Source organism: Rhinopithecus bieti, unplaced genomic scaffold (genome assembly GCF_001698545.2).
Source record: "Rhinopithecus bieti isolate Rb0 unplaced genomic scaffold, ASM169854v2 scaffold_5626, whole genome shotgun sequence".
Taxonomy (NCBI): Eukaryota; Metazoa; Chordata; class Mammalia; order Primates; family Cercopithecidae; genus Rhinopithecus; species Rhinopithecus bieti.
This window is the reverse complement of record NW_016805666.1, coordinates 1,799,024-1,817,213: the sequence shown is the minus strand read 5'-3', so window position 1 is coordinate 1,817,213 and position 18,190 is coordinate 1,799,024. Positions and strand designations below refer to the sequence as shown.

Below are 18,190 nucleotides of genomic sequence, written 5' to 3'. Positions count from 1 at the left end.
GGACGACTTTGTTTCTGGAAACAAGAATTCAAATCCTGCTCCTCCTAAACCCTGAGTCACCTCCCTCTCTTCCAATAGATCAGTCGGGTGGGTAAACATTTCCAAATATGGAGAAGCAGGCTGGAGGATGTCAGAAAAATCACCCTTCTCTCTTCTCTGGCACTTGAAGAACATGCCCCACTTTAAGACAGAATTCCTTACTCAGAGTAAATTATTAACCGCTAAAGAAGTGGATTCTCAACCCTTCCATACACTGTCCAATTCCAGGAAAAAACCTCCTCCAACCCAAACAAGGAAGGGACTGGTTTGAAAGGCTTTAAGCTCATCTTAAGAATGAGACCATCCAGAATGCAATGAAATTTATGAAATAAATCATTAATTCGGTGGGGGGGAGATATTTTGGGAGATGCACCTGAAAGGGTTGCGAGAATTTAGTCTAAGGTTCCTATGATGGAAGGTGAGTCTTAAAACAACTCCTCCCGGCCGGGCACAGTGGCTCACACCTGTAATCCCAGCACTTTGGGAGACCAAAGAGGGAGGATCACCTGAGGTCAGGAGTTCGAGACTACCCCAGCCAACATGGTGAAACTCGGTCTCTACTAAAAATACAAAAATTAGCTGGGCGTGGTGGTGTGCACCTTAGTCCCAGCTACTTGGGAGGCTGAGGCAGGAGTATCGCTTGAACCCGGGAGGTGGAGGTTGCAGTGAGCCATGACCATGCCATTGTACTCCAGCCTGGGCAACAGGAGTGAAACTCCTTTAAAAGAAAAAAAAACCCAAGTCTCTTGCCCCCAAGCCCAGAGTCTCTTGGTATGGGAGTCCTCCTGAGAATGTAGTTTGGCATGAGTCCTTCATGGGCACAGACACCGGGCTGGAAGACTCAGAATAAAACCAGACTCTCAGGAGAACACTGTTGTCGGGAAAAGTGGGGGTGAATTGCTCAGTTTAACTTGTAACATGGATTCCAACCCTAAGGTTCTGTGATGACTAAGTTGGAGCAGTGAAGCCAATCAGGAATGAATCTAATCTAAAATGACTCCAGACTGAATTCAAGGAGGAGAAAGAGAGATCAGACGCTAGGGAAAATGGAGATGTGAGGGTATAGGAGGTGCTCCGAGATGGGAATCCAAGTACCACATCTTGGCTTCCCAGTGGTTCTGTTTCTTAGTGATCTCGTCCTACTGTTGGTTGTAAAGGCTTTCTGGAGGTCAGATGAGTCCTTTTTCAAAATCATCACCTATTTCCTGGCATTGGACTGCACCAAGAGGTTGCTTGTTCTCACCCCCAGGAAGTCTTCAAGCTACAAACAGCACTGATCAGGGCATGAAGGGACCCAAGCCCCAAACCCCAAGCCCAGATCAGTTGGTCATGAAGATTTCAGACGAGTCAGTGCTCCTTGTGTAGCTTACATATTTTTCATTTACAAATTAGGCAGATATCTAGAAATGGTCCAATCATGTGTTCTAAAAGCAGCTTCTACTTGGTCTATCCAAAGGGTCATTACACATTTATTTTGATTATTTGTTTTATACTTAACAAGCATGCCATAAGCAAACATTTATTATTTATTGCACATTTAACAAAGGAACACAAATATAAGTTACTATTAAAATAGGTAAGGAAACAGAATCAGAGAGCCTTCCACTGCATACCAGAACCAGAATTCAGGACAGAGATCTTGCCATTGCAACCCTCCTCAGCGGCTGGGCGTGGGATGTCAAAATGAGGTCTGGAGAGCAAAAAGGGGTGGTCTTCACTCTGTCAGGAGCTCAGAGTCCCTTCCTGCATCCCATAAAGGAGCATTTCGGCAAAGAAAGGAGATTATTCCATGGAAAAGAGCTTCTGGGAATGATCTTAAGCTCTAAAAACCAAAGACCAAGGGGTGAGCCACAGAGATAAATATGAAAACCAGAATGAAATACTTTAAATGTACCCCCCATCTTGCAAACATTTGGAGATCAGTTTCCACATCCACATAGAGACCCTTCAGTTCCTTCAATATATGTGTGCCTCTCGTCCTCCCAGCTCTGTGATCTCAAAATGAGAAGTGGCCATAAAGGCCATTAAGCCCAATGCCTGCCTCACTGGTATTCCTGAGGTCTCCAGTGAAGCAAAGATCATTATCTCCTGCCGCTGCAAATTCCATCTTTCCGTCAGAAAATTCTTCCTTATGCAGAACTGAAATCTGGCTCCTCCTCGGTCTTCCATCCCTTGCTCCACGTTCTGCCTCTCAGGACCATATTTCAACCTATGTCTGTCTCATTGGTTTGGAATTTTTGTAGGTGAATATGTACACTCGTTCCCTCAGTATCCTCAGTATCCAGGGGAGATTGGTTCCAGGACCCCTGAGATACTGAAATCCAGAGATGCTCAAGTCTCTTATATAAAATTATGTAATATCTCCTGTATACTTTAAATATTGTTCTAATACCTATATAATACCTAACAATGCAAATGCTATGTGAATATTGTTATACTGTATTGGTTTTTTTATTTTTTTGTCGGATTTTATTTTTTTTTTTTATATTTTTGAGCCTTGGTTGGTTGAATCCATGGATGCAGAAACCATGGATACAGAGGGCTGACTGTATATAGAAACAAAGCTACCCAAGACCTCAGCCCACAGTCACTCTGGTTGTTCTCCTGACCACATCACACTGCTGACTTCTAATGCATTTTTTGCCAACTTGAAATCCATTCTTTTTTGGATTTTTCCAGTGCCATTTAGCACATATATTGCCATTTAGCCATATATATTACTCACAAGTCATACCCTACTAAACACGCATCAGATGGACTTGTCTACTTTATTGAGAAACGACAGAAGATAAACCTGCATGTCCAGCTGTTCATCTACCTCCACCCCACAGCCCAAGCCACATTCCCACCGCTTGTGGATGAAGCCCAGGGATGCAGATCCCATTCCAAGATCCCCACTCCTGTTCTCAGATCCTGCCAGACCGAAAACTGTCTCCAGGACACAAGGCTATTCCAAGCAACATTAAGAGAGAGCTCTGTAGGAAAAGAGGATCTCGTCAACACAATTCTCAGAATAACAAAGCAGCCAGCAGGCAGGGCAGCAGGGTCAATTTGCTAATCACAGGGCTGGGAGCTTGTGATCCCTGATAACGCCATTCTAAACCTGTGTCTTTCTAAAAAGAGAGAAAAAATGTTATTTTCTTTCACAGTTCTGATGGCACTGTTTGCCTTCAAGGTTCATGTAGTAAGTACAATGATGCCTCCCATTATTAGTGTGTTTTACCTTTTATTAAATGATTTCCCAGTCTCATTGAATCCCTTCCAACAACTATCCCAGGAAGCAGTATTATACCCACATTTAGTGATAGGAAAACTGAGGTTCAGAGAGGTTAACTATATTCCCAAAGTCACACCAGCAATAAGTAGCAAAAGAAACACTGGTTTAGGAGACTCCAGTTCCAATTCTGGAGGCTCTAGTTCCAATTCTGCTACATACAAACTGTCTTAACTCTGGCTAACTTAATTCTAAACCTCAGTTTCTACACCTGAAAATTGGAGATTAAAATAGCCACTCTGCTTATATCTCAGAGCAGTTATAAGGATCATATGAGATAATGAGAGTGAAAGCCCTATGGAAAAGGGTAAGGCGTTATAAAAGTGTAAGGGATTATTGGGTGATTACGTGCAAATGACTGTGCATTCCATTACAAATACAAAAAGCAGTGAGATCATTCGCAAGACAAAGAAACATTAAGCCTCTGGGAATTAAAGGAAAATGATTTGATGTTCTACGGGGTTATGTCTATATGCTGCTCACTCTTGCAGTTCAAAGCTCAGCAGCAGCTGTCAGATTTTCAAACTCCAAGTCACATATGTCTACAGGATGGCTCAAGACAAAATCTCCCTTTTCAGCTAAAAGCAAATGCTGGGCCAAAAGGAGGTAATAGAGATGGACGTTTCAAAGACCCACTGAGATTCTCAGTTCCGGAAACGTGGCCTGCGATGTTTTCCTTGGAGAAGCTGTTAGAAACACAGGCTCCAGTCTCTCTGAAATAAGCCCGTGGGGAAATAAACATACAGTAAGGAGCTATTTTCCAGAGAGCACTGAGGATGCTCCCAAGCATGAATTAATCAAGGGCACAAGGTATTTCAAGCTGCAGATACCAAAAAGCTAGTAATCTCCAACCCACTGAACCTTCCAGCCCAGCTCACAAGCTTACCCTGGAATTCTGGCATCCCTAGCAGTGGGCAGCAGACTGAGCTAGCAGATGAGGCTCATTTACATACCAGGTCTTGCTGAAGATCACCTGGGGGCCGCAGGGGACCCAAGGAGCTCTGAGAGCAAGCTGTTCTGGCTTCCTTCGGGCCTTTCCCAACATGCTACTTGTCGGGATTCTCTTCAATTCCTGAAAAGAGCCAAGTCATCTCTGTCATTTGTAGAGGGGCCGGATCTTTGCCAGAAATCCATTCCCAAGGCTGATGAACACAGAGCCCAGTGAGGACTGTTTTCTGGTTTGCATTTTATCATTTGATTCCTGTGCTGATCATTTGAGAAAGGCACTAAAGTAATGTGTGGCATAGATGTGTGAGCATCTACTCTATGTGTGTGTGCTTGAACCCCCAGGGATGTTACAGCAGCAAGCCATGAGATACAAACAACTTCAAGGAGCTCACAAATCCAGTTCAAGACAGAGACTGACGGCAATTGAAGGACAAGATGTTGTAAACTCTATGAGTCCTGCAGAATCCCTCCCGATGGGTGGGTCAGACTTTTGGGCTAGGAATTAAAAGAGGATGGGGCAGGGGGGCACAGATGAAGGAGCAAAGGGCATTCCAGGCAGAAGGAAATATTTAAGCCAGACACAGTGGCATATGCCTATGGTCCCAGCTACTTAGGAGGCCAAGGCAGTATTACTTAAGCCCAGGAGTTCAAGACCAGTCTGGAAGACATAGTGAGGTTCTCATTTTGAAAATAAAAAAAAGAAGAAGAAGAAAAGAAAAGATTTGAACCCTAGCAATGACTGAAAAGATATGACAAAGACCAGCAAGTTAAAGTCAAGCTTAGAAAATGTGGGCTGGGCATGGTGGCTCACACCTGTAATCCCAGCACTTTGGGAGGCTGAGGCAGGTGGATCGCCTGAGGTCAGGAGTTCAAGATCAGCACGGCCAACATGGTAAAACCCCATCTCTACTAAAAATACAAAAACTAACCGGGGGTGGTGGTGTGTGCCTGTAATCCCAGTTACTCGGGAGGCTGAGGCAGAAGAATGGCTCGAAACCGGCAGGAGGAGGTTGCAGTCAGCTAAGATTATGCCACTGCCCTCAAGCCTGGGCAACAGGGCGATACTCCGCCTCAACAAAAAGAAAAAAAAAAGAAAAAGAAAATGTGTAGGTCACTAGTGAGAGAGGTGGGCAGACAGATAGAAATAAACAGAAGTTAACTCAGAAAGATAGATTGAAGTCAGTTTGTTGTAGGCTAAGATAATTGAATTCTATTTCTAAAAGCAGAGTGAAAAACAAACAAATAAATAAATAAATAAATAATGAAAGCAGAGTGTTCCTTTATTTTGAGATGCAAAGCTCTGATTACACCATTGATGAGGTTAAGAAAATAGGCTCTTTTGACTCCTCGCTGCCAAATAATAACAACAATAACTACTAAAATGTAATGAGTGTTTACTCTGTGCTAGGTATTATACTAAGCAGGTTACATACATTATCTCATTTAACCCCAGCAATGACCCTGTGAACTAGCCACTCTCACTCCCATATTACAAATGGGAAAACAAAAACTTAAAGGAAAAGTCAGATGCTCAAATCTCAGAAACAGTAAGTGCAACATGCCAAAACTAACTGCTTCACATTGCAAACTCAACCCCTGCAATTCCAGACTGTACTACCCAGTTTTGGTCTTCTTTCTCATTGCCCAGATTCTCCCCATCTCATTTCTAAGAGATCAAATACTCTTCACATAACTAGCATGCATAACAATCCTGTATCGCAAAAATATCTGTCTCTGAAATAGTTGACAAAAGTTTATATTTGTTTCTGTCTCTCCATTAGATCCTTAGGATCAGGAAACTTGCCTTTCTTGTCAGTCACTGTACACAGTGAACACTCGATAGCTATATATTTAGTCAGACAATGTCTGTGAAGGTTGGAAGTTAACACAATACTGACTATAATTTCAGACCTTTTTAGCACAGATACTGCACCAATCTCAGCAAGGTTCCCGGAGTCCAAAGGGGAGACGCAACCAGGTTGCAAAACGCAGGTCAAAGACCTTGTGCAGGGGACATCCTGACGGTCCTGCAGCTACTCCGTGGTTGCAGGACCCTGAACCTCCAGCAGGTGTGCCAAGAACCAAGATCTTCACGGGGAGCTGGACAGATTAAACCTTTCCTTGAAAAAGTGAAAAAGCCATGTCCCACTGAAAAGGGGATTTGAATTAAAGAAGGTGTGTCTAACAAAGTGGCCCAGGGGTAAGGGAGCTCTAGGCTGAGAGGTCTTAGACCCATCACATCTTGTGACTCGTGCTAAGCCACTTTGTGTCTCCTTGTGCTGAATCACTCTGCCTCTCAGTGTTAGCAAAAGGAAGGGTAGACACAGCGGTTTTTTAACTTTTTTGTGTAGCAGCAGAACTTTTCCTTTAAATGGATGCTTTGACGATGCTTAGCTTACAAAGTAGGTAAAAGCAGAGCTGCTCAAGTTGGCTCTAGCGGTCCCCTTCCTTCCTCCACTTCTCACCACTTTTCACCTCCCTCCATGTTATAATCCCCAAGATGACTCCTGGAGTCTCTCAGGCTCAGAAGAGCACAGCTTGAAAACCACCAGCCTTCTGAGCTCTTCATAGTACCTTCCAGGTCTGATTCCAGTAAATTCCAAGGTGTGATGTATACCTCCTTAACAAGGAGCTCTGCATTTTTGCCAGTGGGACAGGCAATACATGGTGTAGATGGGGAGCAGCAAGGAAGAAAGAAGTCCCAAATTAGATAACTTAGATTATACTCTACTTACAGCCAGGTGCAGTGGCTCAGGCCTGTAATCGCAGCACTTTGGGAGGCCGAGGCGGGTGGATCACTTAAGGTCAGGAGTTCAAGACCAGCCTGGCCAATATGGTGAAACCTCGTCTCTACCAAAAACACAAAAATTAGCCAGGTGTGGTGGTGCCCGCCTGTAATCCCAGCTACTTGGGAGGCTGAAGCAGGAGAATCGCTTGAACCTGGGGGACAGAGGTTGCAGTGAGCCAAGATTGCACCATTGTACTCCAGCCTGGGTGACAGAGCAAGACTTTGCCTCAAAAAAAAAAAAAAAAAAAAAAAAAGATTATAATCTATTTAGTACCTGTGTTTTCTTAAGCAAGTTATAAGCAAGTTATTTCATCTCTCTAAACCTCAGTTTTCTCATCTGTAAAATGGAAAATAATATTGTTTACCTACTAAGGCTTTTATGAGAATTAGCTAATAAACTAGTTGACAGAATGCTACAATATTACAATCACTCCATCCGTAAATGTTTCTAAATCCTCAAATGGAAAAGCAGGCAGTCCTGAGTTCAGGGCAAAAAAAAAAGGTGCTCAATAAGTAGCAGGAACTCGTTCCTTTCCTCCCTGGCACTTATCAACATGTTCAATTTGAACCAACAACATGACAGCAAGCAAGAGTTGCTGGATGAAACACATTTTATGTCCCAAATTCTCTATAGCTCATCTTTGAAAATCTTAACAGCTTATCTCTGAAATCTTTGAAACTCACAACCATCTTACACTTCCAAGAGTGACACCCAAGACAGTGGAGGATAAAGAAATGTGAGTTAGAGAAAAACACTGCTCCAGGTCATCGGCACAGGAAGAAGTGTGAAACATGGCATCCTCACTCCTGACTTCCACAGCAACCAGCCAAGTGGCCAGAGAAATCCCATATGCTCTCCGAGCCTCAATTCCCTTGTCTGCAAAACAGGAACAACAACAATCCTACCTTCCCCCTCACTATGATGTTGTACGAACAAAGCCAACAGGTGTAAAAATACTTCATATAGCTCTATGACTATAAAAAATATTGCCGTTTTATTATAAGCTCAAGCAAAAGTTGAAGCACTGCAAAAAGTTACTTAGAACATGCCCAAAATGTACGCATCACCCCTACTCCAATTGCAAGATTCCCTGTTGCCCACCTGAGTTACTGCCAAGATTCCCAGCACATCCTAAAGATGCATTTCGTTGAGATTTTCCCAGTTGACTCCTCCCCAGTTTTCTAAACAACACAAATGACAGTATCTACTCACCCTCAGGCCAGCCTCAAGACCTCCAGGATGAGCCCAATCTATGTGTTTAGCCACATCTCCCTTTATATTGCTAGAAGAACCCCTGGTCCCAGGCAAGAGCGCACACCCTCAATTCCACAGGACTCAAAACTTGGCTCATGCTTTCCCCGCCTTGTGCTGTGCCTCCAAATCTGAGTGCAGAATCTCTTGACTGTACAGTGGGGAAGTGGGCCCCTTGGGAGTGTTTTGTGATTGGGGTATGGTCAGGAATGTCTTCACTGGCCCACCGCTTCTCTAAAGATGGCCCCACCAATTCCCAGTGCATAAACATCCACATCAAGATAAAAAGGAAGATGTCTGTAGTTCTTTGTAGTCCACAAAACTTCTCACAGATCTCCTCTTTTTAAAATGCTTACTATCAGATATGTCCATGATGCCTGTTTTACGAATTTTATAGTAAGTGGCTGAGCCAGTAACCATGTGCAAGCCTTTGGCACCAAAGCCTGTGCACACTGCTCTCTCTTCCCCCAAAATGGGTGTAATTTAAACCCTGCTATAAGGCCAAGCATAGTGGCTCATGCCTGTAATCCCAGCACCTTGGGAGGCCAAGGCAGAAGGACTGCTTGAGCCTAGGAGTTTGAGACCAGCCTGGGCAACATAGCGAGATCTTGTCTCTACAAGAAAGAGAAAAAATATATATACATATTTTATATGTATATGTATTTAAATATATGCATGTATTTAAATATACATATATTTAAATATATGTAAATATAAAATACATCCTTGAATATTTTATATTTTTATTATAATGAAATTATATTATTAATTTATACTATCATTAATATAAAATAAATTGCTATTGTTTAATAATTTACTATTAATTATATATTATATGTATATAATTTATAAAATTATGCTAAAATGTTTAATTATACATAATTATATTATATAGATATAACATATAATAACTTTATATTTTTATTAAAAACAAATATTTTTATTATAATTTAATATTATATAATATAATAAATATTGTATTATAAATAAATAGCTATATAATAAATTGTTTTCTTTCCTTCTTTTGCCAGCAAATATACATAAAATAAACCCTGCAATAAAAAGTATAGGAGGGCTGGCTCCACAGCCAACTCACCACATGACACTGGACAAATCACTTTCCCTCTGTGAATCACAGTTTCTTCATCCATAAAACGAGGGTTCTAGAGTCACCTCATACATCTACACACCCTTTTCCCTCCCAAGGAAAGGCTTCAGAAATGAAACCTTCATGAGGAGCGAACAAGGTAACATCTCACATATGTTTAGTCAGCTCCATCCCTGAGCTTCCCTCCCAACCTCGAAAGCACATCCAAAAAGAAGGAAAAGGGACCAACGTGAATATCAGCAAGCACCGCAACCCTGCAGGACAGCACAAGGAACGCACGCGGCTACCATCCCCAGGCAGACAAGCAAGCCACTCCTCAGGAACAACTGCAGTCATGATCACAGCGCGTGAACCTTGTCAGCAAATTGCTGGTTTGAATGGCAATTTTTTAAAAGCTTAAGACGCAAGAGCATTGATGCAGACAAGTCTGCTCCCTACATGCTTCATGGCTTATGGGCCTCACACAGGAGTCCACGGAATAATCTCTCTTTTTCACATCTCTCTTCGGTGTCAGCAAGTACTGCTGCTGCCTGACCATAACTCTTGCTTGGATATGGAGACAGCATCTGTGTGGCAGGCCACTGTGCCCTTTTCATGTATTCTCTAAAAGTCCAAATGCTGGCTCTCAGGGCCCTCCCAGAACCACAGAATCCTAAATCTGGCAAAACTCAAGTACCCACTCGTCTAACTCCTGTAAACTACAGTTTGAGGCATTCATTCATTCAAAAAGCACTACCGATGTTTACACGGTGCATGGTGTCAAGACGAAGCTACGTTTCTGCTCTCAAGGACCTGCTCCAATATCTTAAATGGCTTCCCAATGGCAACAGGGGAAGTCCAAGTGCTTAATCTCATAGCTCCAGGTTCTCCATAACTGGGACTGAAGCTTCTATTGCCACCGTAAACTTTCTCCCATTGCCACTCAACATACATTCTTTGCTTTATTCAAACTAAACTCTTGGCTCACCTTGTCCCCTCTGCTTGACCTGCTATCCTTCCACCCCCAACACCAAATATCCACGTCCTACACATCATCAAGTACACTGGTAGTCTTACAGGAATGAGATGACCCTTTGGAGAAAGACAGTTATTTATCTGTGGTATCTTCATGTATCAAAGGACATCTAGCTTCCCTGGCCCCAACCACTAAATGCCAATGGCATCCTGACCTCCAGTCATTGGGACAACAGAAAACAACCCATTATGCTTTTATTTTATTGAGATGGAATCTCACTCTGTCACCCAGGCTGGAGTACAGTGGTATGATCTCACCTCACTGCAACATCCACTTCTTGGGTTCAGGCCACTCTCCTGCCTCAGCCTCCCGAGTAGCTGGAATTACAGGCATGCGCCACCACTCTCGGCTAATTTTTGTATTTTCAGTAGAGATGAGGTTTTGCCATGTTGGCCAGGCTGGTCTCGAACTCCTGAATTCAAGTGATCCACCCGCCTTAACCACCCAAAGTGCTAGGATTACAGGCATGAGCCACCACGCCCGGCATCCGTCACGTTTTTAAATGCCCCATAATGAGATGGTACTACTCCCAAAAGAGAATCACTGGATCACAGACTATGTGACACTCCCTGCTCCCAGCCCAGTCAGAATAATCTCTCTTCCCTGGATTTGCTGAGCCTGCTATTTAGGGCATTGATCAACATCTTCCTTACCCTGTTCTAACTGTGCACCTGACTTATTCTCCTTCCCAGTACTGGCTCCCAGTGGAAGAATCCTTGACTTCTCTCTTCCCACATTGCCAAATCCAGCTCAGGGACAGGTCCGTAGTAAGTGTTTAATAAACGTTTGTGAACAAATTCTGTAAACAAGACAAATGTCCTGGGGCATGACTCCCAGGAGGAGATTAAACGGAACTGGAAAATTACAAATCAACCGCTGTCATCCAAAATAAGAACTCAGTTCAGAAACTGAAAGTGGGCAACTAGCCTGTTTTTTCAGGGTATTAATTATATTAAGTTTATGTATTTTACATAGATAAACAAATATTAAACATAATTTCATAGTGTAATTATATTACAGTGTTATAATTAATTATAAATATTAAGTATTTCAGAATAATAACTCCTGGGGATTTTAGATGGATAAGTTGGGGGTAGATATATTCTGTCGGCTGCTCAATCAGAGCCTGTTGCCACCAGCTAGAGTACCTTTCTGCATCACAGAAGCAGACTTAAAAATTACATTCCCCATACTTCCTCAAAGCTAGTAAATTAGGTTCCACCAGTAACATTTCCTTGTGTGAGATCTGGAAGGTGGAAGTGAAGCTGAATCTTCCTGCTACTATTTCTACTGGCAAGCAACACCAGGAAATCATGAAGGGCAAAAGGACACTCCATATGCCAATCCAATGCCCCATCACTAACTATTAAGACGTTGAGAGAAGTTTCTGAGGCCTCAGCAGTGGCTTCCTAATCACATCTTCCTTATCCCTGGATTGTGGCTAACCAGCCTGACCAATATGATAAAACCCCATCTCTACTAAAAATACAAAACTTAGTGGGGCATGATGGCATGCACCTGTAATCCCAGCTACTCGGGAGGCTGAGACAGGAGAATCACTTGAACCTGGGAGGCAGAAATTGTGGTGAGCCAAGATCGCACCACTGCACTCCAGCCTGGGCAACAAGAGTGAAACTCTGTCTCAGAAAAAAAAAAAAATTCTTAACTCCAGTAGCTCCAGATGTAGTCTGCATCCCACATCAGTCTTTCCAACAATTTTGTTATCATCTTTTTCCTGTTAAATTACACAGAATGTCTTTCCTGAACTTTGTTAGATGCAGGAGGGAAAAAAAAATAAACTGATCACTCATTCTTCTATTTATTTATTTGGCTAAGACCTATGTCTGTCTATATCTAAAAGCTTCTCCCTTGCCTCTGTGAAGGAACAAAAAATATTTCACTTCAGTATAAGAAGTCAAATAGGGTCAGGCACAGTGGCTTACGCCTGCAATCCCAGCACTTTGGGAGGCCAAGGTGGGTGGATCACCTGAGGTCAGGAGTTCGAGACCAGCCTGGCCAACATGGTGAAACCCCATCTCTACTAAAAATACAAAAATTAGTTGGGCATGTTGGTGTGCACCTATAGTCCCAGCTACTTGGGAGGCTGAGGCAGGAGAATGTCTTGAACCTAGGACGGGGAGGTTGCAGTGAGCCAAGATCCTGCCATTGAACTCCACTCTAGGCAACAGCAAAACCCCATCTCACAGAAAAAAAAAAAAAAAAAATCCAAATAGACCTAGAACTCCAAGGTTACATAAGCAGTAGATCTAATTAGCGAATCAGAGTTACACAAACTAGTTTATGGACAATATAAACGCTAATTCGTATACAATGAAGCATGGTTGTAGCGTAACTGCTGATCCTTTCCTGAGGATTCCTGGCTTGACCTTTGTTTTCCTGACTTGCCAGTGAATACTCAGCACCATACAGGTGTGCCTGCTGCATACCTAGTGGCTCTACCTCTGTGCAGCTCCAGAGAGATGTCTGTTCCTCCTTTTTGGCCAAAAGGAGCCTCCATTGTGTTTTCCAACAATGGCTCCGGCAAATTTTCCAGTCCCACATGCTCTTCCAGAACTCAGCCACCCCACCAAGATGTAAAGTCGATTGCCTCTCACCTTGAATTTAAGTGAGTTGGGGACTACTCCAACCAATAAAGTATAGCGAGATGACGCATCTACAGCTTCTTTCCGCACCTGCTAGTGCTCACTTGCTCTCTGTCTTTCTCCCTCTCTCCCTTCCTCTCAAGGCTTGCCTTTTGGAAGCAGCCACCAGGCTGTGAGGAAGTCCAGGCCACATGGAAAGACCCCATGTAGCTATCCTGACCAACAGCCCTGGTTAACGTCTCAGATGTCATGTGAGTGAGTGAGCAACCATATACCTCTAGCACCCAGCCTTCGAGTCTTCCAGCTGAGGTCCCAGGCATGGTGGAGCACTGAGGTGTCATTCCCCCTTCGCTCTGTCCGAGTTCCTGATCCAGGTAACCCATGAGCATACTCAATGATTGTTATAGACCACTGAGTTTAGGGGTAATTTGCTACACAGTAATAAACGATTGGAACAAAGCCCAGCCCTTTCTTTTACCTTCACCTGGTGCCTGCTCTGACCATGCAGATGTGCCTTTCTCATCTGGTGACCCACGTTTTTCATGGACACCAGTTTCTCTAGGGTTGTCAGCGGTGGGCAGAAGGACGGGGCGAGTTCTGCAACAATAATAGCTCTGAGACACTGCATAGTTCGTGGGGAAAGCAAATGAATCAACGTAAACATGAGACCAAACAACCCCAGTCAGCTCTGTCTACCAAGTAAATGTGAGGAGGTGATGCTACCTCTCTATTACCTCATCTGTAAGACGGGGGCTAATGCCTGACTATTGAAGAAGTTATGAGGATGAGATGAGAGGATGTGTGAGGAGCACTCCACCCAGTGCCTGCAACATCAAATACCAAAGTCTATCCACCGAACCCTTCAGCTGACCCAGGGCTTCCTTCTGCAAATGTGATTCAAGTCTACAGAAGAGCACAACAGCTATATTGCTCTGCTCCCCAGCATCAAGCCCAGGCCCTTATACATAGCAGGTAGTTAGAAAACATTAAGCCTGTGTTATATACCAAGCAAAGCTTCTATCATTTCAAAACAATAAGGTATAGTGTTTAGGAGTGTGGTCCCTGGAGCCACTGGCCTGAGTTCAGCTCTGTCACTGGCTGGTGGCCTGGGGCAACTTATCTAAGCTCCCTGTGCATTTGTTTCCCTATTTATAAACAGGGATAACAATAACACCATCCTCATAGGTTTCTTTAGAGGATTAAGTGAAACAGTATGAATAAAGCAGCTAGAACAGTGACTGGCACATAGCAATCGCCTGCTGCGTGTCACCAAGTGTATAAACCGAGAAGCAATCTTAGGACACAGGTATACAAATGAGGTTTTACAAATGAGGAAACTGAGACTCAAATTATGTAACTTGTGCAAGGTCAAAGGTAGGGGCGAGATCCAAATCTAACTCCGTGGCCTTCCACCCAAATCCAAAGCTCTTTGCACCTCAGCATCCTGCTTTTCGATATGCATGCCTGATGGAAAAATGCATTTAACTAGAAAGGGGAAAACCAGCCCAGACATAACGGGGTTGCACCTTGGGAGCTTTCTGGGTATCACAGGATGATAAGGCCAATGTCATAAGCCCTGCCCTTCGGCACAGTCAGCTCCTGTGGGTAAAATTAGCTCAGCTCTGCTCCAGTGCTGCCTGGAGCCCCAAGGCAAAACTCACCCCAGGCACAGCACGACCTCACCTGACCCTCACTCTTAAGTAGGGTCCCTCATGCACCTCATTAGGGCCTGAGATGACTCATTGTGCTCTTTCCTGTCTCTAGTGCTGAGGTCACCTCTATGCTATACAGAAAGGCGGCTGTGAAGGAGAAGTAAAGATGAAAACGCAGGCAACCATTCTGCACTCGCTTCCTCCAAGGCAGCTCACAAGCAAGGATCGGAGTGCCTGCCTGCCATGCCAGCTGTGTACAGGGGAAATAAAGCTGCTGAGTTATATAACCCAGCAAATGACAGACACTAGCCCAAATGGACTCCTGAGATTACCATCCTTATTCTACTCTGGTGGTGATGGTATTGAGCAGGGAATAGGCCTATTCAATATCCTTCAGTCCTGCAGAACACGGCACAATAACCATGACCATAGGGGTCTCCTCTGTACTGTCCCACCCAATACCACCAGAATGGAAAGCCAGTCGTAAATGTCGCCATTCCTTGGACCCTCTATGCTCCCATCCCTGCCTGGCTAGAATTTTTACCTCAACTCTCACAATTGTGTAAATCTACACAATTTATTATTCGGCATTTATTTGCTCAACAAATATCACCTGCACACCTATTTTTGACTTGAAGATACAGAAATGAAAAGAATTACCCTTGTCCTCAAGGAAATGCAGCCCAGTTCAACAAATGGCCTAAAATGGAGGAAGCAGAGACAATAGTGATCAGAGGCGTATTCCAAGCAGACGCGGTATCAGAGCAAAATCTTGAAAGGACTGATCGAGTGGGCAGTGGTGTTTCAGACAAGGGAACACCATATGTGAGGTCACGGGAGCTACAGAAAATCCTGGGTATATTCCTAGAGCACAAGATCATCTCAGAGATTAGTGAGAAGAGGACGGAAAGAGACAGGGGTCAAATCACTGCCTGCCTCTTTCCATTCCTGCCCTATTAGTTCATGCAAAGGATTCTGAATTTACCCTGAATGAGGAAAGCATTGAAGGATTTTAAAAACAGGGACAAAGCATGAACAGATTTGCATTTTTGGAATATCACTCAGGAAGAAAAGAGAGAATAGGATGGATGAGGGTAAGAATAGAAAAAGAAGGCCAGCTGAGACTGCTGAAGCACTTCAGGAGAAAGATGCTGAGGGCCTAAATGGAGGACAGGCTCCAAAGGTAGAGGGAGGAGGGAGGTGGGCAGGACGTGTTACCGTGGTTGACTCAGTAAGACTGAGGACAGTCAGAGGCAAGAGTGAGGGACACAGAGGAGGCCATCCGGAATGAGTCCCAGTTTCCAGGATTGGGCAATGTCACTCACCAAGCTAACAATGCCAGAAGACACAGTGAGTCCCATGCAACTTTGGGATTTCCAACTGGAGTGTCCAAAAGGCATGTAGGAGTGAGGACCTGAAGTTCAGGAGTTCCAAACTGGAGATAAACACCTAGCAGTCATGAGACAAAGCTCTGCAATGCCTATATTTATAGGATGCAAGAGAGAGCAAGAGTCTGTAAAGAAATCCCAAGGAAAGGCCAGGAGGTAAAAGAATAACAAAACATCCAGAGACAGCGGGAGTGACCAACAGAAACAGCACCACCAAAGCCAAGTAAGAGCACTGCTAAAAAGGAACACATCTGAGCCCCCTAGACCCGCACAAGAACAACTTCCATCAGACCAAAATGGGTTAAGAAGCTGAAAGAAGGTGAGGCAGTAGACACAAATACAAAGGCAGAGGAGTAAAGAAGCGAGATGCCATGCTTTCAGAAAAGCATGTCCGTATAAATCTTACTTCCTCTACTAGACACAAACTAGAATAGTGCCGTCCAAAAGGAATAGGATGCAAGCCACATATGAAATTGTTAATTTCCTGCAGCCACTTTTTTAAAAAGCAAGAAATCATAGGAGAAATTCATTTTAATTTAACTCAATATATCCAAAATATTATCATTCCAAGAAGTAATGAACATCATATAATTTATTAATAAGATATTTTATATTACTTTTTATACTAAGCCTTTGAAATCTGGTATGTCATACTTAATGGCACATCTCAGTTCAAAGTAGCCACATTTTAAATGCTAAACTGCCATATGTCATTCTAATTTAACTTTGATGAATCAGGGCTCAAAATGGTAGCTGGCATGCTGTGTATTTTCTTCTAATAATATGACAAAAAGAAATTCAGTAAACTCTCTATAGCTTTGTTCTCTTTATCAACTATACAGTACTTTAAGTTTCTAGGCTTGGGTTATATTATGAGTAGAGCCTTGTCATAACTTAATATTAAGGCATAAGTTTCATTCCTTCTAAATTTCCTCTGTTGCTTCAAAAATCACAAATTTTGTCAGCCTCTTTCTTTTTTCTTTTTTTCCTTTTTTTTTTTTTTTTTTTTTAAAGATAGAGTCTCGCTCTTGTCGCCCAGGCTGGAGTGCAATGGCACGATCTCGGCTTATTGCAACCTCCACCTCCCAGGTTCAAGCAATTCTCCTGCCTCAGTCTCCTGAGTAGCTGGGATTATAGCCACAAGCCACCACACCCAGCTAATTTTTGTATTTTTAGTAGAGATGGGGTTTCACCATGTTGGCCAGGCTGGTCTTGAACTCCTGACCTCAGGTGATCCACCTGCCTTGGCCTCCCAAAGTGCTGGGATTACAGGCATGAGCCACCACATCCGGCCCAGCCTCTAACTTTCTTAGGTCAAAAACAACTCTGAAACACTCGTCAGAAGACTACCACTCACACAGATCTCAAGCAAGCCACTTTACTCCTCTGAATGAACCTCAGTGTTTTCTACCATAAACGGGTATATAACTCTTAACTCTGCAAATCTCATAGGCTCATTGTAAATGAAACGGTGAAAACGTTAACAAACTACACAAAAGTAAGGCAAAATTCACAGGTACCTCTCTAGTATAAATGTATGTTATACGAACTTATAAATGTCAATCATGTCTACATGCATACACACACACATACATAAAACTCCACTTGGCTATCTTAATGTCAATACTTTGACTTCCAACATCATTATACTTCCCTTCTTTCCTCAAGAACTACAGAAGTTATAGTCAACCTGATTTTCCTAGGAAAAAGAAACTATGTTTTCCCTGAGTCATCACACTGAGGTTTGTAGAACTGGATAAAGCTTGCCTACAAAGTAGAGATGTAAACAGATTGGGCAGGATGGAGTGAGCCTGGGAGATGGTATGGTAGAGGCTCAGTTGCCTCTCTAGAGAGAGGACCCAGAAAGTGTCCTGTATGGGACTGACACCACTCACAGCCTAATAATGAAAACATTTCTCCAGCCCAAACAACTTCTAAGAGCTGAGTGGTAATAACTACTTGGTTCCATTCTGCTTTCTGGTGATACACAGAAATATCTGGGAAATTAGAAAAGGTGTAAAGCTGAAATGAGGACTTCTTATCAGCACAATTACTAAGTAGAGAGGAAAAAATTGAGATGATCAATTGGATTCTTTTACTGTCTAAATTCACCATCAATATAC

The 18,190-nt window shown here is 43.2% G+C and overlaps 1 protein-coding gene across 6 annotated transcripts in view; it reads right to left on the bottom strand.

The window, feature by feature from the left end:
* Positions 1-18,190, bottom strand: part of LPP (LIM domain containing preferred translocation partner in lipoma) — a 748,953-nt gene that overhangs the window by 690,230 nt on the left and 40,533 nt on the right. Inside the window, exon 1 of one of the 6 annotated variants that reach the window (XM_017873427.1) lies at positions 6,997-7,018. The exons of 4 other annotated variants lie outside the window; for them this stretch is intronic. The gene's annotated coding sequence lies outside the window, so the exon portion shown is untranslated. Of the gene's footprint in view, positions 1-4,266; positions 4,334-6,996; positions 7,019-18,190 lie in introns of those variants that run through there. One more of the 6 variants, XM_017873425.1, reaches the window with a different exon arrangement.